The sequence below is a fragment of the Artemia sp. Qi Xiang Cuo genome, chromosome 7 (assembly GCF_049724085.1).
Source record: "Artemia sp. Qi Xiang Cuo chromosome 7, ASM4972408v1, whole genome shotgun sequence".
In the NCBI taxonomy this organism is placed as follows: domain Eukaryota; kingdom Metazoa; phylum Arthropoda; class Branchiopoda; order Anostraca; family Artemiidae; genus Artemia; species Artemia sp. Qi Xiang Cuo.
The window spans coordinates 76,870,804-76,896,008 of NC_142800.1; the positions used below are offsets into that span (position 1 = coordinate 76,870,804).

At 35.9% G+C, this 25,205-nt stretch overlaps 1 protein-coding gene across 2 annotated transcripts in view; it reads left to right on the top strand.

Annotated features, from left to right (window-relative positions):
• The first annotated feature begins 2,751 nt into the window (after positions 1–2,751).
• tw (Protein O-mannosyl-transferase 2) overlaps positions 2,752–25,205 on the top strand; it is a 218,122-nt gene continuing 195,668 nt past the window's right edge. The window contains exon 1 of one of the 2 annotated variants that reach the window (XM_089092578.1): positions 2,752–2,871. The gene's annotated coding sequence lies outside the window, so the exon portion shown is untranslated. Of the gene's footprint in view, positions 2,872–13,527; positions 13,656–25,205 lie in introns of those variants that run through there. The other variant, XM_089092577.1, reaches the window with a different exon arrangement.

The window sequence follows — 25,205 nt, forward strand, 5'->3', positions numbered from 1 at the left end:
TGCATTGCAAGAAACCTATAGCATATGGCAAGTCGGAGCTGAAAAAAACATATGGGGTCCGATTACCACAAAGAGCATGTCAGAAGCCAAGATGCTACAAAGCGTGGAACCATATCACTCAATCATCTGCTTTCTGTAAACAAGCACGAATTGGAGACCTCAGAGGCCAAAATAGCCTCATTTATTGCAGAAAATGACTTGCCCTTAAGTGTTGTGGATAAACTTGTGCCAATGATCAAAAGCCTTCATCCCAAGTCTGGTCTTGAAAAGGTGTCACTTGGGAAACAAAAAGTCACCAACGTGATTCACCAAGGACTTTGTTCTTATTGCAATGAGCATCTTATCAACATTTTGAAGAAAAGCCCCTTTTCAGTGATGATACATGAAACCACAAATGTTGGTAAACAGAAGCAGCTTGCTGTGGCAGTTGTGTGGTGTGGGAAAAGTCTTGATATGCAGGTTGACTTCTTAGATCTCATAGAGTGATCTGATGGAAGATCTGAGACGCTTTTTGGTTTAGTGGTGGACTCTCTGACCAAAAGACAAATACCACTAAAGAACTGGATAGGTTTTTGTGCTGACAGCTACAATGCTATGTTCACCTCTGACAACTCTGCTGTTAGTAGGATTACAACTCAGTATCCATGGGTTACCTTTGTAAAGTATAGTAGGCACATGATTCATCTTGTAGCCTCTTAAGTTGCAAGCAGCTACCCAAGCAGCTAGAGGATTTTTGCAGAACCATTTACATTCATTTTAGTTTCAGTGCCAAACGCCGGTCTGATTTGGAGCAGTTTCAAACTTTCACGCAGACATATATGCGGAGCATCTTAGCACCTAGCCAAACCAGATGACTGTCCCTGAAGATGTGTGTAGGTAGGATCTTAGAGCAGCGGAACGCTCTAGCGTTGTATTTTGAGCTGGTATCTCTAGAAGGCCCGACGCAAGCTATTGACCACGCCCTTCAAGCTTTGATAAACCCCCTTCTCTGGATCCAAATGGAATTTCAAAGTTATGTGCTTGAACTCTTTTGTAGCTTCAAAATACTTTCTCAGACTGAAAAACCAAGATCAAACCGGAGGTTGAGGCTCTTCTCAAAACACTGGCGATGAACTTTATGATACCTAGTTACGTCCGCAGGGCGGGAACGGTCGCCCTTGAATTGGATTCTCTGCTAAAAGACGAATATTTACCCCTGTGTGTAATCTACCCTGGTGTTGCAGCTCATGAATGTCTCGAGACTTTGCAATATAACGATCTTACACGAGCTTCACAGACTATGGTACTACTGATGTACGAAGCAGCTAGGAAGTTCTATGTTGAAGCCATACTTCAGATAAAAAGACGATTTGTTTTTGAATCAAAAATGTTTTTACTAGCCAAATTCGTAGATCCAGAAAAGGCGATGGACTCGTCAGTCACTCAGCTCACGATGCGCTTGCTGAAAAAATAAAAGATTCCCGGTTGGAACGCCAAGCAAACTGTTGAGGAATGGAGGGTGATGCAGGTAACCATGAGTGACAAAGGTGACATTATTGACTGTTGGACGAGTGTGGCGGCGGTTAGAAAGCCAGCTGGGGCCCCTCGGCTTAGGAATGTTCTATTGGTGGTTGGGTATTTACTCAGTTTGCCTTTTTCTAACGTTATTGTTGAAAGATTTTTCAGCGTCGTGAAGACCGTGAAAACAGAAAAGCGCAACAAGCTGAAAACTGCTACGCTAAGAGCCATTTTACAGTCAAAATTGGCATGAGACGTGCTGAAAAGAACTCAAGTCCGTTGCGCTTGGATAGACACTTCTTGATAAAACAAAAATGTGGAATCAAACGCTACAGTTGACGAATGTGATTGAATAAATTAGTCTCAGACTGCAGTCGATAGCTAAAGTAAACTCAGATGGAAATCTCAACTCAGAATTGGCTCCAAAAATACTAGTCACGGTGAAGAGCCCATCGCCATCCTATCCTCCATTCTTGCACAGCGAAAACTCTCAGGAGATGTGGCATGTGGCGATTAGTATGAGATTTCATCTTGGTGATTTATTTTATCCTTGGTGCAGTCTTGAAGTGCTGATGTGTCTGAGCCGGTTTTCTTCAAGTCTCTTGTTTTTTTGTTTTTTCTAAAGGTCCTCTCATATTTGATATGTTTTATTTATCCGACAATCCTTTGGTCTTTTTTGTATGAAGTTCGGAAAAGTAAAAATTTTTAAACACAACGTCTGAGGCAGTTAGAGGTTGTTGCGATTTTCTGATTTTCATTATACGTACAGAAGGAACCCTACCAAAGATGAATTCGACGATCCATTCAGTCAAAGACTGTAAGATTTCGTTCTTCCTCGCAGTTCGGTTACAAAAATAAAAGGAACAAGAATATTTAAAACTACCTTAAATTTTATCTAAACTGCAGAAAGGGAAAAATTAAAAATCAAATTTAGCTACAAAAAATACACCCGAAAAGGGGGACCAGTACAACTGAAGATAGACTACTTTTTTTTCAAGACTGACATGTGTACTTTAGATCTTATTCCTTTTTCTGACTTTCAGCATAACTTATGTGTAAAAATATGAACAGAAATTGCAAATTTCTCTGACAAATCGACATGGCTATACAGGGTTCTAGCTATTTCCCGCCAGGAAAAATATAAGGATTTTTCGGTTCTGCTGACAAGAATTTTCAGGATTTTTCGCCGATGGGACAGGGTTTTAAAATTTTTAAAGTGAAAACACTGTTTCTCACAATTCAAACTTTAAATTCTCGTAACGTGATTTATGTCAACCTTTTTTTTCTTCAGAAGTTAATATTCCAGTTCATTTTGGGAAATGTGAGGGCGTCTAAATGATGAAAATTTTTATCATTTATTAGAAATTTCAGCTGGTAAAAGACATCTTTTTTACTGATTTATTGCTGTAGTTAGGCTATTAATATCAGCTAAGCCTAGTCTCCCTTAAACACATCACTCTGTGGATGCTAGGCTACTTTCTTTCGTATTTACGGTAAAATTCTACTTTAGCTACTTTTGGCTGTCTTGGAAAGGGGTTAGGTTATGAAAATGAAACTTTCAGGGATTGGTCTACAAACTAAAGTATGTCCTGGGAGGGACTCCACCCTTTGACTATTGGAAAAAATTAGTTTATAAGCTTCTATAGAATGGTACTATCCAATCTCCTTATAATTGAAAATATTTTAGTCATCTAGTTAGAAAATTTGGCCCATCTGTATAGGAATAGGGCCTAATCTAAATTTGCCAACTAGTTGACTAATAACTTCACCCCAGAAAAACTTAATTTTTCCAACTAGTTGACTAATAACTTCTCCCCAGCAACACTTGAATTTGCCAACTAGCCTAGTTGACAATAAATGTTGCCCCAGAAAAACTTTCCTTTTCCAACTAGTTGACTAATAACTTCTCCCCAGCCAAACTTAATTTTTCCGACTAGTTGACTAATAACTTTTCCCCAGCAATACTTAATTTTGCCAACTAGCTGGAAAGAAACATTGCTCCAGAAAACAATTCATTTTCCAACTAGCCTAGTTGACTAATAATAGTTAGAATTTATTCTGAATAGCATATAATATGTTAATATTATAGGGTTCTTTCAAATTTAATTATCACTATTGTGCTACAACTTCCTTCTCTCTCTCTGTCTCCCTCTTAATGGGAGATTTATTTTGAGTCATATATTGGGCTTTGAAGCCATGGATTTTTTGTTTTGATTCCCAGGATAATTAGTCTTATATCTGGTCCAAAAAGTGAGATTGAATTTGTCCAAGCTTGGAGGATTATTCCTCCTGTCTGTTTAAAGAAAACGGATGTATGTTTGAAGTTTTGTTCATTTCTATCTTGAATTTATTGGACATAAATTGTGTATGTTCCTTCATTTATTTCTCTTTGTTTCTTTTCTGGAGGAATATTTTTGTCTCATTTTTAGAATTTCTAATTAATTTTCCCAACTAGTTGATTAATAACTTCTCCCCAGCAACAGTTAAATTTGCAAACTAGTTGACAATAAATGTTGCCCCATCAAAACTTTCCTTTTCCAACTAGTTGACTAATAACTTTTCCCCAGCAAAACTTAATTTTTCCAGCTAGTTGACAAATAACTTCTCCCCAGCAAAAGTTATTTTTGCCAACTAGCTGGAAAAAAAATATTGCCCCGGAAAACAATTCATATTCAAACTAGTTGACCAGTAAATTCTCCCCAGCAAAACTTTATTTTTCCAACTAGTTGACTGATAACTTCTCCCCAGCAACACTTAATTTTGCCAACTAGCTGGAAACAAACATTGCCCCAGAAAACAATTTATTTTCAAACTAGTTGACTAGCAACTTTTCCCCAGCAATACTTTCTTTATCCAACTAGCTAGAAACAAACTTACCCTATAAACACTTTTGTTAGCCATCTATTTGGCAAGTAACTTTTCCTCATAATAATTTCTTAGCTAACAACATGACATAAAGAGAAAACAAAAAACATACTATTCCCAGTCCAATGAAAATTGGCAGTATGTGCTTTTAAAAAAAGGCACTACAGCTTAGGTAAATCAAACAAACTGAATTCAGGAGTAAATAGTCTTTAAGCCACAGAACTAAAAGTCTTCTCCTTTTATAAGTGAATATATATATATATATATATATATATATATATATATATATATATATATATATATATATATATATATATATATATATATATATATATATATATATATATATATATATATATATATATATATATATATATATATATATATATATATATATATATATATATATATATATATATATATATATATATATATATATATAGTATATATACATATACACACACATATAAATATATATATATATATATATATATATATATATATATATATATATATATATATATATATATATATATATATATATATATATATATATATATATATATATATATATATATATATATATATATATATATATATATATATATATATTATATATATATATATATATATATATATATATATATATATATATATGTATATATATATATATATGTATATATATATATATATATATATATATATATATATATATATATATATATATATATATATTATATATATATATATATATATATATATATATATATATATATATATATATATATATATATATATATATATCTACAATTAAGTATATCTACTTAAGTATATCTACAAATAAGTATATCTACATATTCGAAAGCACACTTATAGAAGGAGAAGACTTTTAGTTCTGTGGCTTAAAGACTATTTACTCCTGAATTCAGTTTGTTTGATTTACCTTAGTTGTAGTGCATTTGTTAAAATCATATACTGCCAATTTTTATTGGACTGGGAATAGTATGTTTTTTGTTTTCTCTTTATGTCACTTTGTTAGCTAAGAAATTATTCTGAGGAGAAGTTACTTGGCAAATAGATGGCTAACAAAAGTGTTTATAGGTTAAGTTTGTTTCTAGCTAGTTGGCTAAAAAAAAGTATTGCTGGGGAAAAGTTGCTAGTCAACTATTTCAAAAATATTTTGTTTTCTGGGAAAATGTTTGTTTCCAGCTAGTTGGCAAAATTAAGTGTTGCTGGGGAGAAGTTATTAGTCAACTGGTTGGAAAAATAAAGTTTTGTTGGGGAGAAGTTACTAGTCAACTAGTTGGAAAATGAATTGTTTTCTGGAGCAATGTTTCTTTCCAGCTAGTTGGCAAAATTAAGTTTTGCTAGGGAGAAGTTATTAGTCAACTAGTTGGAAAAACTATGTTTTGCTTGAGAGAAATTACTAGTAAACTAGTTGGAAAATGAAAGTTTTGCTAGGGCAAAATTTATTGTCAACTAGCTGGAAAATTTAAATGTTACCGGGGAGAAGATAATAGTCAACTAGATGGGAAAATTAATTAAGAATTCTAAAAATGAAACAGAAATAGTCCTCCAGATAAGAAACAAAGACAGATAAATAAAGGAACATACACAATTTATGTCCTGCAAATGTAAGAAAAAAATGAACAAAACTTCAAATGTGCATCCGTTTTCTTTATACGGACAGGAGGAATTATACTCCAAGCTTTGACAAATTTAATCTCACTTTTGAGAGAAGGTAAAGACTAATTATTCTGGGAATTAAAACAAAAAATCCCTGGCTTCAAAGCTTAATATATAACTCAAAATAAATCTCCCATTAAGAGGGAGACAGGAAGAGAGTCAGAAGTTGTAACACAATAGTAACAATAGTGATAATTAAATTTGAAAGAACCCTATAATATTAACATACTACGATTCAGAATAAATTCTAACTAATATTAGTCAACTAGTTGGAAAATGAATTGTTTTCTGGGGCAATGTTTCTTTCCAGCTAGTTGGCAAAATTAAGTTTTGCTAGGGAGAAGTTATTAGTCAACTAGTTGAAAAAATCAAGTTTTGATGGGGAGAAGTTATTAGTCAACTAGTTGGAAAAGGAATGTTTTGCTGGGGCAACATTTATTTTCAACTAGTTGGCAAATTTAAGTGTTGCTGTGGAGAAGTTATTAGTCAACTAGTTGGAAAAATTAAGTTTTGCTGGGGAGAAGTTATTAATCAACTAGTTGGAGAAGGAAAGTTTTTCTGGGGCAACATTTATTGTCAACTAGTTGGCAAATTTAAGTGCTGCTGGGGAAAAGTTATTAGTCAACTAGTTGGAAAATGAAAGTTTTGCTGGGGCAACATTTATTGTCAACTAATTGGCAAATTTAAATTTTTCCTATACAGATGTGCCAAATTTTCCAACTAGATGACTAAAATGTTTTTAATTACAAGGAGATTGGATTGTACCATTCTATATGAGCTTATAAACTAATTTTTTCCAATAGTCAAAGAGTAGATATCCATCCTGGGAAGGGATATCCACTCTTTGACTATTGGAAAAAATTAGTTTATAAGCTTATATAAAATGGTACTATCCAATCTCCTTATCATTAAAAATATTTTTGCCAGCTAGTTGGAAAATTTTGCCCATCTCTATAGGAGAAATATATATTTGCCAACTAGTTCACAAGAAGCATTTCCCCAGCAAAACTTTTATTTTCCAACAAGTCAACTAATAACTTCTCCCCAGCAACACTTAATTATGCCAACTAGCTGGAAAGAAACATTGTCCCAGAAAACAATTCATTTTCCAACTTGTTGACTAATAACTTATCCCCAGCAAAACTTAATTTTGCCAACTAGCTGGAAACAAACATTGTTGCAGAAAACAATTCATTTTCTAACTTGTTGACTAATAACTTATCCCCAGCAATACTTAATTTTGCCAATTAGCTGGGAACAAACATTGCCCCAGAAAACAATTTATTGTCCAACTAGTTGACTAATAACTTCTCCCCAGCATCACTTAAATTTGCCAACTAGCTGGAAACAAACATTGCGCCAGAAAACAATTCATTTTCCAATGTTATCCTGACAACAAAGCAACCCTCCCTCCCTGATGATCCCATCAATATATAGCCTACAAAACTAAAATAAAATTCCAAAAAGTGGATGACAATTTGCTAGATGTTTTCCATAGAAATTGCCTACAGATTGTTCTGGGTACCCAGCTCACTGACCATATTTCAAACAGTAGGCAGTACAAAAAATGTGGTTCAACCCTGCTTTCTAGGGCTATAGTGAAAGAAAGGTTGAGATGGCTAGGGCACATTCTGCAGATGAAGGATGACAAATTGCCAATGATTAAGTTTTGCTAGAGAGAAGTTATTAGTCAACTAGTTGGAAAAATTCAGTTTTGCTGGGGAGAGGTTATTAGTCAACTAGTTGGAGAATGAAAGTTTTGCTAGGGCAACATTTATGGTCAACTAGTTGGCAAATTTAAGTGTTGCTGGGGAGAACTTATTAGTCAACTAGTTGGAAAAGGAAAGTTTTGCTGGAGCAACATTTATTGTCAACTAGTTGGCAAATTTAAGTGTTGCTGGGGAGAAGTTATTAGTCAACTAGTTGGCAAAATTAAGTGTTGCAGGGGAGAAGTTATTAGTCAACTAGTTGGAAAAATAAAGTTTTGATGGGGAGAAGTTACTAGTCAACTAGTTCAAAAATGAATTGTTTTCTGGGGCAATGTTTGTTTCCAACAACACCTGAATTGAAAATCAAGTATTTTGCAGTAGGCATCAAGACATGGCTAATTGTAGAAAAAACCAAGACATAAGAGGCTGGGCTACTTGAAACTGTGAGTGCAAACATCTCTAAAAATAGAAGGGTAAATTAGTCAAACTTCCAAATAATGGTAAAATTTCAATTTAGCAGCACTTCTCAAAAACATGGTAGACTAATAAAGTAAAAACAATAATGTTCTTATTTCATGCTCTTTTTCAATATATTAGTTGTTATCCTGACAACAAAGCAACCCTCCCCCCTGATGATCCCATCAATATTTACAAAACTAAAAGAAAATTCCAAAAAGTGGATGACAATTTGCTAGATGTTTTTTTATAGAAATTGTCTACAGATTGTTCTGGGTACCTGACTGACACACCATATTTCAAACAGTAGGCTGTACAAAAAATATGGTTCAATCCTGTTATCTAGGGCTATAATGAAAGAAAGGTTAAGATGGCTAGGGAACATTCTGCAGATGAAGGATGACAAATTGCCAAACATTTGCCTTTTTGGCCAACTGTCTAGGGCTAAAGGGAAAGCAGGTTGTCCTTGTCTGGGCTGGTAGAATGTCATAAAGAAAGATTTAAAGGAAATGGGAAATTCCTGATAGGAGAGAAGTTACTAGTTGGAAAATAAATTGTTTTCTGGGACAGTGTTTGTATCCAGCTAGTTGGCAAAATTAAGTTTTGCTGGGGAGAAGTTATTGGTCAACTAATTTTAAAAATTAAGTTTTGCTGGGGAGAAGTTATTAGTCAACTAGTTCGAAAATGAAAGTTTTGCTGGAGCAACATTTATTGTCAACTAGTTGGCAAATATAGATTTTTCCTATACAGATGAGCCAAGTTTTCCAACTAGATGACTAAAATGTTTTTAATTATAAGGAGATTGGATAGCACCATTCTATATAAGCTTATAGGCTAAAGTAATTTTTTCTAATAGTCAAAGGGTGGAGTCCCCCTGGGAAGCTATTTTGAACTAGTCTATCTACCTCCTCTTGTTCTCCCTCTAGAGGGTCCTGACCTTTGATGACCTTTAAAAATCTGTGTGTTATAAAGTGAAACCAGTAAAATTCTACTTTAGCTACTTTTGGCTATCTTGGAAAGGGGCTAGGTTAGGAAAATGAAACTTTCACAAATGGATCTACAGGGTAAAGTATGTCCCGGGAAGGTATTTTCAAGTACCAACCTCCACTCCTTCTCCCTCTAGAGGGTCCTGAAATTTGCCTGCATGACAGGTCTATTGAAATTTTGACAAAACAATATTTTACCTTAATTTTCAGTTATCAGTTTCTTTTTCTCTGGCTTTAGTTCTGAAAATGCAATTACAGTTATTTGAGTAGAATTTTAAGCCATATCATTTTTTTTTTCAAAATTCAGGAAATGTTTTGCATGTCTTTAAAACCTTATTAATTGGAATTGAGCAAAGTTGTGAAGCTGAAAACAATTTTGTTGTACTTTATTCAAGCAGAAGATCTATTTTGCAAGGTTTCACAGTAAAATTCTACTGTAGCTACTTTTTGCTATCTTGGAAAGGGGTTAGGTTAGGAAAATGTAACTTTCAGTAATGAATTCAGGGCTAAAAATATACTCTAGGAAAATATTGCCAAGCTTCTATGTTAACCTTCTTCCAATTTTTAAGTTGTAGAAATTTGCCTATTTGACAGGTCTACACCTATTGAAATTTTGACAGAACTACATTTTACTTCAATTTTCAGTCATCAGTTTCTTTGTCTCTGGTTTTAGTTCTTAAATGCAATTTCTGTTATTTGAGTAGAATTTTAAACCATATCACTAGGTTTTTTTCTAAATTGTATTTTTTTTGCACTTGTTCATTCTTACCTAAATTACTGTCCACTTATTTACTCGAATACTTTCATATCACATTTTATTACACTCCAAAGACAACAAAATAAGGTGCTTCGTATTTTAAAAAGCTTTCTTCCTTCCCCAGCATATCTTCAAAGCAAGTCCTCTACAAAGAGCTTATATTTGTTATTGAATATTCTTCCTGTTGACCTGGCAGTTACTTTTAACTTGTTATTATTCAAAGTTAAGCACAATCTTCTGACACTGCCTAGCTATTTCTTTTCTTTTGATCTGTTTACAATTGCTGTGCCATCTTTGTACCTAACTTGCAATACATGCAAACTACACCAGCCATTGATAATTACAGAGAGGTCCCGTTTTTCTCTAAGAAATAGTATCGTTGCTGCATGGAGCTAATAAAAGTCTGATTTTGGGTTTGATTTGTCATTAGGAATTTCAAAAAATAAGTTGAAGTCATTCCTTTTGGATAGTTATTATTTATTCTACTGATTTATTTATTATTATTATTAATTGGATGTTTTGTTTTGTTTTTGGGTCTTCATTTTTCTCTTGTTGTCCCATTGCTGGTTGAAGGAATTTAATTTTGGTTTGTTTGTTTATTGTCAGGTGGAATGTCTGCTGTTGTGTGATGAGTAATTATTATTATGACTTTTTTTTCTTATTTTAAGTAATCATCCATATATTCCGTTATTTATTACTTTAGTTGTTTTATCTGTGCAAAACAAGCATGTCTCTCTGCCAGATATTGATATACTAAGTATGTTATCTATATATTTATTTGAAAATAAATAAACCTGAACCTGTATATAGAGAGTTTTGAAGCCTCTAAGTCTTAAATTAGGATTGAGCAAAGTTGTGGAGGTGAAAACAGTTTTGTTGTGCTTCATTTAAGCAGAATATTGATTTGGCAAGGTTTCACCTTTATAAAACTAAAATTTTTAAAGGTCATCAAAGGTCACTGCCCTCTAGAGGGAAAAGGAGTTAAGGTAGATACTTCAAAATACCTTCCCAGGACATACTTTATTCTGTAGATACATCCCTGAAAGTTTCAGTTCCCAAACCTAACACCTTTCTAAGATAGAAAAAAGTAGCTAAACTAGAATTTTACCAAAAGTTATTGTAATGATCTTACTCATATAATTCTTATAGGCACATTGCTTCACTGTACATCCCTCCCCATTTATAGCCTAGCCTAAATACTACTCCAGAAGTCCTAATTTAAAAACTTTTGGTTTGAAAATGGTTTCAGTATGTTGGAAAAACATCTAGGAATCTAATTGTTTGATGAGAAGTTTGAAGTTTTATCTGACTCCATCTACACTTTATCTACATCTGACTAAACTCTGGATTTTCCAAAATTAGAGGATTTTCACAAACAAATTTGACACAAGATTAAAGCTACTTGATTTTGATGCAAGTCAGAAACCAATTCAATATGTGTTGAAATACTTGGTGAATACCTGTGGGCAGAACCTAATGTATTTCACACATGTCAAAATACTTGGGGAATACCTGTGGGCAAAACCTGTTGATGTATATTCTTGTTTCTTTGTTTTCATTCAACTTCACCTAATACATAAAAGTATAAAACACTTAAAAAAGTAGAAGTAATAAAACTAACAAAATCGTTTCAAATATGTAGTTTTTAGTATAACAAAATTGGTTAATCATTAAGAGTGTGATATTGTGACCTAGATCCCATAAATCTTCTTTTTTCTAAGTTTTGCATATATGCCACAGGAATAGCATCTCCAAGCATTATCTGGAATGGCCCACTTCTTGTCAGTTTTAATGGTCCAGGAAAGATTTGTTCATTGTTGACAGTGTAAATGTCTTCAACATTTGACCATTTCAAAGTGTGATCTGTGATTTTAACGCACTTGAAAATTTTTATTTTGGACTGTCCTTTGTCAAGAAAGTCTAGAATCCTACCAACAAACTATGGCACCTCGCTTTTTTTGTCACCAAATAAAATGGCAGAGTATTTGTCAAGCTGCAGTTCAACTTCCAACCCAAATTTGTGAATTTTTATTTAGTTTCATTGATAAGTGCTAAGGAAAGGGAACAATGACATCCGTGTGAACCTCTGCAATTTTTGGAAGTAGCGGGCACCCATAAATTTGACAGCTATATTTTCGTCAGTGGACCCTGGGATTTTGACACCAATTGTTTCTCATTTGTTTTACATTTTCAGTGAAATTTTGACAAAGTCACCTATATTTTGACAGGGTCTGTTGCTGTGTTTCAAAAATTTTGACAAGGTTACTAGGCGTACAAGATATTTGCAAAGGATATAAATCAATTTATAGAAGCCATTATCTATGTTTGAATTTGGCTAAAGGAACATTTTTAGTGCTCCTGGTATTCCACTACATTAAACAAGAATTTTCAACAGTTAGAACCTAGTTTTGACAATGTAATATTTGTTGCCATTTTAATTTTATCAAGAAAAAGCTAATCTGACGAGAATTCAGATAAAATCAGATGTATCTTGATGCATTAGTGCTAATCCCAACTATTTTTTTTTGCAATAAGTACCCAAGTAACAGCAGTTTGAACATTGCTTACCTGAAAAAATGTCAGTAGCTCCTTTCTTGTCGAAAACAGGAAACTGACTGAGTTAAATGTTCTTTTCTTATCTGGGTGTACAGGATATTGTGCCAATGTTTCAGCAGAGTTATTCCAGGCAGAGTTATTGCATTTTGAAGGAAAATTTTGACAGGGGTTCCAAAATTGCACTGTCAAATCGTCAGTACCTTTACCCCAGTGCCACTCTTGCCTTTGCTGCTTGAGAGATATTGGCTGTTATAAAATATAAGTGTTTGTTGTTTCCTGGGCTATTGTAAAATATAGCATAGGTAAATTTTTCCTTTTTCATATAATTTAGTTAGAAAGAAAAATGTATTCTTCAATTAATTTCTTGGTGGTAAGTGCTGGGTTAGTCCACTACATAAGTAAACATGTTAAGAAAACACTTCTTACTTCATGATAAGCAGAATAATCCTAGTTAACATATTTTGTGGGGGGAGAACCTTTATTGTCACTATTTTCTTTGTATTTCTAGTTTTTCTATCACATTTTTTAGTATTTGCGTCTATTCTCTAAGTCTTGATAATTGTTTATCCACAAACACCCAAGTGCCATCTAACTAATCTAACCTAACCTAATTTATCAGTATTTGGCTATTAATATGTTTTTGGTAGATGGCACTGATGCAGTGGCGGATCCAGGGGGCGATGGGGCGCCCCCTAACGTATTCTAAAGTAGTATAATTAATGCAACTCCTAATGCAAGTTTACCAGATCAACCTATTTTGCCCCCCCCCCGTTTACCCGTTATCCATAACTTAGCCTAGGACAATTTTGGCTTTCAGCTTTCTTAGCAAATGCATCATTTTTGTCTATGTCCTCTTATAAATGACTCATTGTATCAACAAAGGGGAGTGGGTGGCAAATGCTATGGTAGAGGAAACAATATTTGGAAAGAATATTGTATTGGGAACATGATGGTACTATTCCTTTATTTTTATAGTGTTTTCTGCTTAAGAGGAATCTCGATTGATCGTTACTTTCTTCATCTTTGTACAGCAGGACAAGTGTTTCCCACCTCACCTTGACTCTGAAACTCAAGTGGTACACAGGAATCTGTGTAACTACAAGACCCCTTGGCTCCCAGCTCCCTAGACTTGTCTTAAATGTGGTAAGAAAGAAGAAATTTTTTTGTTGCTTTGTTTGAGTCTAATTTTCTTTGACACTGGGTTTTCGAAAACAGATTCAAAGGACTTGAGTAGGGCTTTAAACAATAACGGGACTCTTTTCAAGCTATTTAAGATGCATTTTTGCAAATTTGTTAACATTGTAATATATTTGATCATAGCAGAGGTATGATGCTCAACATGCTTTCCATGAGCTGTTTCTGTTTACACTAACAAGTTTTCTAACAGAAAACTTGTTAGTGTAGCCCCGAAAATTGTTACTTCTCAGAGAAACTTTTTATATTTGACGGAAAACTTACCGCTATTAAAACAAAATTCTTACTATTAAGAAAACCCCGCTACTTCAAAGAGAAATTTGATAACATTAAGTAAACCTAAATTTAAGTCAAAGTTGTTACTTCTAAGAAAAAACTTGTTAGTGTTACGAAAAACTTGCTACTTCTAACAGAAAACTTGTTAGCATAAATAGAAAATTGTTACTTCTAAGAGAAATTTGCTATCTTTGATGGAAAACATGCTGCTATTAGAAAAAAATTGTTACTATTAAGAAAAGCCTTTTACTCCCAAGAGAAATTTGAAAGTATTAAGGAAAACTTTGTTAATATTGAGGAAAAAGTTGTTACTCTTAAGAAAAAATTGTTAGTATTAAGTAAAACTTTGTTAATATGAACGAAAAACTTGTTACTTCTAAGAAAAAATTTGTTAGTGTTAAGAAAAACTGCTACTTATAACTGAAAACTTGTTAGCGTAAACAGAAAATTTTTACTTCTAAGAGAAATTTGTTATCTTTGACGGAAAACTTGGTGCTATTAGACAAAATTCTTACTATTAAGAAAAACATGTTACTTCCATGAGAAACTTGATAGTGTTAAGTAAAACTGTGTTAGTATTAAGGAAAAAGTTGTTACTTCTAAGAAAAAATTGTTAGCATTAAGTAAAACTTTGTTAGTATTAAGGAAAAAAAGTGTTACTTCTATGAAAAAATTTGTTAGTGTTGAGAAAAACTTGCTACCTCTAACAGAAAACTTGTTAGCGCAAACAGAAAATTGTTACTTCTAAGAGACATTTGTTATCTTTGATGGAAATTTTGCTGTTATTAGAAAAAAATTCTTACTGATAAGAAAAAAACCTGTTACTTCCAACAGAAATTTGATAGTATTAAGTAAAATTTTGTTAGTATTATGGGAAAAGCTGCTACTTCTAAGAAAAAATTATTAGTATTAAGTAAAACTTTGCTAGCATTAAGGAAAAACTTGTTACTTCTAGGGAAAATAATCATAGTGTTAAGAAAAACGTGTTACTTCTGACAGAAAAAGTTTTATGGTCAGAGGGTGCCACAGAGCAGTAATATTGTGGAATTGTGGCATGAATTGCTTGGAGTATCACATTCTGGTAATGAAATGCCGAGTTCCGCTTTTCAAGTAAAAACACTGTTTAATTTAGATTCATGAGCTTATTTTCGGTGGGAAAAGGTTGAAAATGTCCTAGGGGGTGAGGGGTGGTGCCACGTGGATGATGGAGGGTTAGGTGTATAATGCCACGGTGGTTTGGAGGTTATTATGATAAGCTTGGCTTGCGAGAACTTGAGTCAATGGGATGAAGTATAATTTTTAACAGAAAATGTCTGAAAAATGTCTTGGGGTGACGAAGGAGGTTTCAGAGGGGCAGTCAAATAATGGCACTGTGGCGTGAATTGCATGGAGTATCACACCATAGTATTGAAATGCTGCGTTCCGCTGTTCAAGTAAAAACAGTGTTTAACTTAGGTTCATGAACTTATTTTGGGTGGGAAAAGGTTGAAAACGTCCTAGGGGGTGATGAGGGGTGGTGCCACGTGGATGATGGAGGGGGAGGTGTTTAATGCCACGGTGGTGTGAAGTGTTTTAAAGGTTATTACGATAAGCTTGACTTGCGAAAACTTGATTCAGTGGGATGAAGTATAATTTTTAACAAAAAATGTCTGAAAACTGTCTTGGGGCTGATGAAGGAGGTGTCAGAGAGGCAGGCAAATCATTGCACTGTGGCGTGAATTGCATGGAGTATCACGTTCTAGCAATGAAATGTCGAGTACCACTTTTCCACAAAAAATATAGTGTTTAATTTAGATTCACATGGTTATTTTCGGTATGAAAAGGTTGAAAATGTCCTAGGGAAGACGAAGGGGTATCAGAGAGTGCCAGAGGATAAGTAATAGTGTGGTACGGTTGTGTGAATCGACATGGTGTATCATTGAGGGTGGGGTTGTGAAAAACGTGAATCAATGGATTTAATTCGTGATTTTTTACTTTAGAATATCGGGAGAATGTCTTAGGAATGATAATTTGTATCATAGGGATGTAACAGTGTACTAATAGTGTGGCACGGTGGCGTGGATTGACATGGTATTACGGAGGGTTGGGTTGTGAAAACATGAACCAATGGATTCAATATGTGATTTTAACCTGGAAAATACCTGGAAAATGTCTGGGAAATGGGGATGGGGGTGTCAGAGAGGGCAAGGGGGCCAGTGATAATGTGACACGGGATGGGAATTGAGATGGTGTATTACGGTCGGTTGTTCGGGTTGCACAAACATGAACCTATGGATTTTATGTGTGATTTTTAGCAGGAAAATATCTGGAAAATGTAATAGGGATGAAGACAAGGGGCGTCAGAGAGTGTCGGGGGACCAGTAATAGTGTGACACAGGATGGGAATTGAGATGGTGTATTGCGATGGGTTGGTTGGGTTCTGAAAACACGAACCTATGGATTAATGGGTGATTTTTCGCAGGAAAATATCCGGCAAATGTCATAGGGGTGACGGCGGGGGTGTCAGAGAGTGGCAGAGGACCCGTAATAGTGTGGCACAGAGCTGGGAATTGTTGGAAAATAATAGCAATAGAAAATATATCCATTTAGGGTGTTCAAACGCTAGAAGACGCTTAAAATGTTGATGACGGGTGTTGCAAGGTGCCCCTCGTGGGAAAGGGGAAAATCCACAGGGATACTCGAAAATCTACGACCGGTAGTTTTGGATGCTGAGAATGACAATCCTGACGCTCTTAGGTCCAAAAAGATCGAATATGCGTTTTTTTATTGCTGTGTAATAAGTCGTTCCCCCGTTTCCCCACTTACAGGGAAAAAGAGCGGGTAAATAGAGATCCTGTACAACAGTCTAAAAGACTTGTTTTCTGGGATTTCCCAGTGCGAGAAGAATGAATATATTACTTTGATTGATCTGTCATTAGCCTTTCCCCTCGTTTTCCAGTTACTAGGGAAAAAGAGGGGGAAATCAAGATATCTTCTAAAGGAAAAATATAGTCAGACGGCTCTACAGAATTCGGAGAGGAGACAAAGGTCTAACAACTCGGTTTTAAAACCCTCTATGACCGATTTGACGAGAGTTTAATATCCTATTCGCTGGTGCTTCTCTTTTCCTGTTTGCTGAAGATTCACTACCTATTGGTTGGTTCAATCGGTCAAGCAATAATGCAGGCTTGTCGTCCCCAATCTTTGCTTGCTCCTTTATATGTATACCTTGGAGTCCAGCTACACCAGCAATCTGGTTTGCGTTCTCTCATCAACCATCTGAATAGGCTAGGTTTTTCTACTTCTTACTTTGAAGTGCTTCGATTCGAGCGTTCTGCCGCAGTAACTCACGTTACAGAATTTCCAGGGATGACTTCTAAAACTTTCACGAAGTTCATTGATGACAGTGTCGACCACAACATTTGCACTATCGATGGAAAAGGTACTTTCCATGGGATAGGCATGCTAGTTGCTCCCACACCAGGGCTACCCAAATTCCCAATCATAACCCCAAGAGTAGTTGTAAACCTTGAAGTACTCCAGCAGGTTGGACAAGTGCCTTTCTTCTTCTACATCACAAGCCAAAAGGAGAACAGTCTTGTGTACAAACTCATTCCGACCGTCACCTTCGATGACAAGATCGATGGCGTTAACCTACCATGTCATGCAAACCGGATACATGACATGAAACGGGTCCGGTGGAGTGGATTTATGCAAGCAATTCACCATGGATCATACAAAGGCTCTTCGTCGATTTTTTTCTGCCTATGATCGACTATAGTGCTTCCGATCTTTCTTGTGTATACACGACCTTACGTTTATCTCCATTAAAGCACGCCAGCACGTGATGGTACCAGTTGTGACTTTTGACCAACCTTTACACATGAAAGCAGTGAACATCATCAATGCTGAGCCTGCTAATAGTCCTTCCAAGGCAGCAGGTCCAATGATCGGTGGTCTTCATTGCCGTACGAGCTTTCTTGGAGCGATAGGGCACTTGATAATGGAAACAGGAATAAAGTAAGTGCTCGAATTCATACGTGCCGGTAACACTACTAAGCATATTCTTAGCGGTACGGCTATTTCATGAGCCATGAGAGCACACTAGTATAGAGATTCAGCATTGCAGATCATTCAGATTTACAAATCCTATTGTTTCGACTGCACAGATGACATACGTGCAGGTCATCAAGACTTTACAAAAGCTTCGGCAATATGTATAGCTCTACTGATTGGGGTAGTAACCCTTGAAGACGCATCCAACGCATACGTAGTGCGTCGAATCCAAACGCGGATGATAGAGTTTCAAGACACGCTGCAAAGCAACAGGACTGCAAAAATATGACTCCAGTATTCAGAAATATTTGGAGGGCTTAAGAAGGCCATCAGGACAGAACGGACCGAAAACTGGGTGAAGTATCTTCAGGCATTCTCTGAGATGCTCCCTTACTTTGCAGCTGCAGGCCACAACCTGTATACGAAATCGGTGAGAATATTTCTTCAGCAAATGAAAGAGCTGAAACGAAGAAACCAGAAGCTGTATAAAGACGTCGCGGATGGGATGTTTGTCATTCAAAGAAGCGATAGATTTTGGGCTGGGCTCTCTCCCAACTTAGTAATTCAGCAAGTACTGATGAGGTCACTGAAAACAAGCATGGGACTCACGAGAGGAAATGAAATGAGTGAGACGCAAAGGTTGGCCTGGACAATGTCAATGCCAGTGTGAGCTGAAATTAATGAGCTTATGCAGGCACAGTACGTGTCATCTGGCCAGCACGTTTCCGCAAGACCAGCCCAGCTCGGATGGAAAGGACGTTAAGGCTTTAGTAGTTTTTTTACGCAGTCCTATCCGTGCAACAACTGCACTCAATTGCGCAATATATCGAATGGCATGACGGCAGCAAGGGTTGTCAACGCGGGTGCAGCAAAGGTGATAGGAAAAGAAATTCTGAAGTCAATGGACGACGCCGATGCCGATCGCTACATCTTCAAGCGCAAAAGCAAAGTGACTACAATAGCCTATCAAGGCAACACTTCCGAAGCTGACAGTGAAGACATACAAATTGACGCAAGTCTTCTGTTCCAACGTGTTGCGGCAGCGGCAACTACAGCCAGAGGGGATATGGAAGAAACTCTCAGATTCGAACTCTCCAGCTATCCTACTGCCCTTTTCGAATCGTCAAGCCTGCCACGACAGGCAGATAAAGCGTAGCTAGTGAAAGCTATTTGGAAATTAGCAAAGGCGGAACCTGTGAACGTCCTATCAAAAGAGCCGGAAATTACGTGATCGATGGCGGGTGGCCGCTCCAGCATATTCTATGGAAAACAGGAAACACTTTCCAACAGATTTGCCATAGTTACGTTTCATTTGTGACACCGAAGTATTCAAATGCTTCCATTGTCTTTGATGGTTACACTTCAGGTCCGACTACCAAAGATGTCACCCAGCTTAGACGAACGAAAGGTATCCAGTGTCCGACCGTCGATTTCACACTGAGTATGAATCTGAAAAGAAAAAATAAGGACTTCTTGCGGAATCCCAACAATAAGCAGAACATTATTCCAGCTATTGGTAAGAAGCTTGTCCAAGCCGGCGTCACTGTCCTTCATGCAGAGAGAGATGTGGACGTTGTGATTGCATTAACAGGTGTTAACATGGCCAAGGAAGGGGTAACCGCTGTAGTCGGAAAAGAAATTGATTTATTGATCCTTCTCCTCCATCACCCGCCTCTAGAAGCCAGGGATCTCTACTTCGAAACCAGTACGAAATCAAGAGCTCTGTCAACTAAATACTGGCGCATCAACTTTATCAAAAGATCACTGGAACAGGTTTGTCACTCTATTCTTGTTGACCCCGCTTTTCTTGGTTGCCATACGACGTCCCGTTTGTTTGGGATAGGAAAGCAGGCTGTCCTGCCATTCCTGAAAAGCCGGGAAAAATTTAGGAATAATTGTGAAGTATTCCTTAATCCGCGCTCTATGAAGGACGAAGACCAGCAAGCCGGTGGAAATATTTTGCTGTGTTTCTAAAAGCGTAAGAAAGGGGAGGGTCACAGCAAAGCTAGGTACAGGGTTTTTATTAAGAAACTAAACAGCTCAAAGACATCAGCTTTTGTGAACCCAGAGAGACTTCCACCAACTTCGTCAGCTGTGAAATTTCATTCTTATATAAATTTCATTTATTATTTCATTCTTCTATCAGGTAATGGAATGGCATAATACTGCGTCAGAAGTCGACCCGAAAGACTGGGGTTGGCGATTACGTGACGGACGCCGTCACGTAAGGGTGGGTCGGTGGTTATGTTGGAGGATCTGTTCATGAAGGAAGTTTTCATGGGGGAAGGGAAATTGCCATGAAGGGGGCGCCCGACTTGCCAGCATTATTTATTGGTTATTGGGAAGTATACAACCATTTTCAGGAAGGATTTTTTCTGGAGGGGGGGGGGCTAGAGGAGGGGGTTAATCTGGAGAATATTTTCGTGGAGGATGTTTCTTTGGGGTCAGGGACATTTCTATGAAGGGGGCGCCGGATTTCCAAGCATTATTTAAGAAACGATCAGAAATTAAATAAAAAAAAACAAGTTTTTTCAACTGAAATGTAAGAAGGAATATTAGAACTTAAAACGAACAGAAATTATAACGCATGTGAGGGGGTTCTCCCCCTAGTCAGTACCTCGCTCTTTACGCTACAGTTTTTTTTTAGTACTTTCAAAAGAGCTCTCTATTCTAATTAAACGGCCTTTGTGATTCTGGGGTTTCTGAATCAAATTTTTTTTTAACTTTTAACTTAAAGAGAGTGGTATTGACTGAGGGGATAACCCCTTCATATAAGTAATAACATATACGTAATAAAGAAAACAATAAAAAAAACTAGCGATACGGCTCAATAGTAATCGAAACTTTTAAAAACGAAATTTTGATGTCAATAAATGTATCAAAAGTATGTGTTTATAATGCTGATCCTAAATATATAAATTTTATTAAGTTTAGTATTACTCATCAAAGGCTACGAGCCTGAGAAAATTTACTCGATTTTTTAAAGAGGGGGAAACATCCCTACAAGTGAGAGAATTCTAATGAAAATCACACCGTCAGATTCAGCCTATCAGAAAAACCTATTTCATAGGTTTCAAGCTCATATCTGCAAAAATCTTCAACTTTGTATTTTTTGCCAGAAGAAAAATATACGAATATAGAAGTTTGTTACGTAAGTTAATTTGTAAAGACATCCATTTAGCAAAAGAAAAGTAAAATTTTTATGCAAATAAAAGCTGCATTAACTAAAAAACGATCAGAAATTAAATAAAAAAAACAAGTTTTTTAAACTGAAAGTAAGGAGCGACATTAAAACTTAAAACGAACAGAAATTATTCCGTATATGAAAGGGGCTGTCCCCTCCTCAACGCCTCGCTCTTTACGCTAAAGTTTGACTCTGTCTCACAACTTTATTTTTTAAAACAATAAAAAACTTTAGCGTAAAGAGCGAGGCGTTGAGGAGGGGACAGCCCCTTTCATATACGGAATAATTTCTGTTCGTTTTAAGTTTTAATGTCGCTCCTTACTTTCAGTTTAAAAAACTTGTTTTTTTTATTTAATAACGATGAAGAAAACGATGTTTAGTGCAAATCCTTAATCTTATCCTTTTTAGTTCAATCAAAACCGTAATTATATTTTGCTTTGATTACCGAAGTTACCTGATTTGTTTCATTTTTTGTCTTATACTTCTATTACATAGTCGAAGTAAATCTGCCCACGTACTCCGAAGGCCCGATGCATTGTCTCCCCTACGGTGTAAACACTGCAGAAAAGTAAAATAAGAATCTAATACCATATTTTTTTTTGAAATCATCGAGTAAAAAAACCTTGGAGGCATGGGTGTAGGCAGCATTAGGCAGCATATTGTCTAGGGGGGGGAGGCAATCGATAGTGTGATGGAGTTTTATCAACTGCTTTTTCCAAACCATCTGCTTTTTCAGCCATATCTAATGTAAATTTGAAGGTCTAGTGGGGGCAGATGCCCCCCCCCCCCCGCCCCCCTCCCTACGCCCATGCTTGGGGGGCAACATTTTGACCATTCATATCGCACAACTCTCGAGGATACTGTTTTTCCCTTCCCCGCTTAAGGGGGAAATTGAGCTAAGTCCAGCGATAAAACAATATAACTTTCTTTTTTTGTGTTCTCTGCACAAAAAAAGAGCAGACGTGAAATTCGAGCGCACAATAAATCTGCCCCTGAATTTTTCCCCCTTTCCCACTGTTTTTTACCCTGTTCCGCCAAGGGGATTTTTGGGGACTTTGGATATGTTGTACAGATTTTCAAACAGTTCATGGTAACGAACTGTAAGTAAGGAGCGACCCGGCTCAATGGTAACCGAAACTCTAGAAAACGGGTTTTTGATACCAATAGATATATCAAAAGAATCAGATTTCAATGCTGATTTCAAATATATAACTTTCATCAAGTTTAGTGCTACCCATCAAAAGTTACGCACCTGAGAAAATTTGGCTGATTTTCGAAAAAAGGGGGAAAGACCCCCAAAAAGTTATAGAACCTTAATGAAAATAAAACTATCCTATGCAGCGTATCCAATAAGCCTACTGTAGAGGTATCAAGCTCCTTTCTAAAAAAATGTGGAATTTTGCATTTTTTGCCAGAAGAAAGATCACGGATGCGTGTTTATTTGTTTGTTTGTTTGTTGTTTTTTTTCCCAGGGGGGATCGTATCGACCCAGTGGTCCTAGAATATCGAGGGAGGGCTCATTGGAACGGAAACTAAAAGTTCTAGTGCCCTTTTTAAGTGACCAAAAAAATGGAGGGCAACTAGGCCCCCTCCCACACTCATTTTTTTCCCAAAGTCACCTGATCAAAATTTTGAGATAACCATTTTGTTCAGCATGGTCTAAAATATGATAAAAATGTCTTTTAGGATGACTTGATCCCCCAAAGTCCCCAGGGGGGTGGCTGAAAGTTATGAACTTTACTCAATGTTAACATATAGTATTGGTTATTGGGAAGTATACAGACTTTTTCAGAGGAGATTTTTTCGGGGCGGTGGGGGCAGGAGAGGGTCGGGCGCCAGAGGGAAGGATCTTTCCATGAAGGAAGTTTTCATGGGGGAAGGGAAATTGCCATGAAGGGGGCGCCGGACTTGCCAGCATTATTTATTGGTTATTGGGAAGTATACAACCATTTTCAGGAAGGATTTTTCTGGAGGGGGGGGGGCTAGAGGAGGGGATTACTCTGGATAATATTTCCGTGGAGGATGTTTCTTTGGGGTAAGGGACATTTCTATGAAGGGGGCGCCGGATTTCCAAGCATTATTTAAGAAACGATCAGAAGTTAAATAAAAAAAAAAGTTTTTTCAACTGAAATGTAAGAAGGAATATTAGAACTTAAAACGAACAGAAATTATAACGTATGTGAGGGGGTTCTCCCCCAAGTCAATACCTCGCTCTTTACGCTACAGTTTTTTTTAGTGCTTTCAAAAGAGCTATCTATTCTAATTAAACGGCCTTTGTGATTCAGGGGTTTGTGAATCAAATTTTTTTTTAACTTTCAACGTAAAGAGCGTGGTATTGACTAAGGGGAGAACCCCTTCATATACGTAATAACATATACGTAATAAAAAAAAACAATAAAAAACAAGCGATACGGCTGAATAGTAATCGAAACTTTTAAAAACGAAATTTTGATGTCAATAAATGTATCAAAAGAATGTGTTTATAATGCTGATCCTAAATATATAAATTTTATTAAGTTTAGTATTACTCATCAAAGGCTACGAGCCTGAGAAAATTTACTCGATTTTTTAAAGAGGGGGAAACATCCCCTACAAGTGAAAGAATTTTAATGAAAATCACACCGTCAGATTCAGCGTATCAGAAAACCCTATTACATAGGTTTCAAGCTCATATCTGCAAAAATCTGCAACTTTGTATTTTTTGCCAGAAGAAAAATATACGAATATAGAAGTTAGTTACGTAAGTTAATTTGTAAAGACATCCATTTAGCAAAAGAAAAGTAAAATTTTTATGCAAATAAAAGCTGCATTAACTAAAAAACGATCAGAAATTAAATAAAAAAACAAGTTTTTTAAACTGAAAGTAAGGAGCGACATTAAAACTGAAAACGAACAGAGATTATTCTGTATATGAAAGGGGCTGTCCCCTCCTCAACGCCTCGCTCTTTACGCTAAAGTTTGAATCTTTCTCACAACTTTGTTTTCTAAAACAATAAAAAACTTTAGCGTAAAGAGTGAGGCGCTGAGGAGCGGACCGCCCCTTTCATATACGGACTAATTTCTGTTCGTTTTATGTTTTGATGTCGCTCCTTACTTTCAGATTAAAAAACTTGTTTTTTTATTTAATTTCTCCAAAAGACGATGTAAAAATCTTTTATGTGGTAATTTTGTCCCAGTGTTTCGTAGATTTACTGGACTAAGTCGAAATGGCCCTCAGCAGCGCCACCCTGGTTTCCAGGTTGAATTTTGTAAGCCCTGGATCTAATAAACTCGAGGAAAATAGTGAAAAATATGAAGAAATATATTAAAATAATATCTTAATACTCTCAAAACCTTGGTCCCATAAGCCCTAAAAATTTTTCAAAATACGAATCAAATGTTAAAATATGGTAAATATTTGTTAAAAATCCTCAAGTGCTAGCATATGCTTAGTCAAAATTACCCCCAGATATGTGTGAAAAAAGGTATTGCAATGCCAGTCCCCTCTCTCATGTTTGAATTTTGTAATCCCTGGATCTATTAAACTCGAGGACAATAATGAAAAATATGTAAAAAAAAAGTATTAAAAATAATAGCATAAAAACTCTCAAAACCATGGTCCCATAAGCCCTAAAAAATATTAAAAATACGAAACAAATGTTAAAATATGGTAAATAATTGCTTAAAACCTTCAAGAGCTAGCATGCCCTTTAGTCAAAATTGCCCCTAGATGGGTGGGAAATTATAAGCCTTGGATCTATTAAACCCGAGGAAAATAATGAAAAATATGAAGAAATATATTAAAATAACATCTTAAAACTCTCAAAACATTGGTCTTATAAGCCCTAGAAAATATAAAAATGTGAAAAAAATGTTAAAATATGGTAAATAATTGTTTAATATCCTCAAGTGCTAGCATGTCCATAGTCAAAATGGTCCTGGAAATGATTGCTAGGAGGGTGGGGGGCAGCCGTACATTGTCACAATGTGTGAAATATTCATAAGTTTAGCTCAAAGAAAATGAG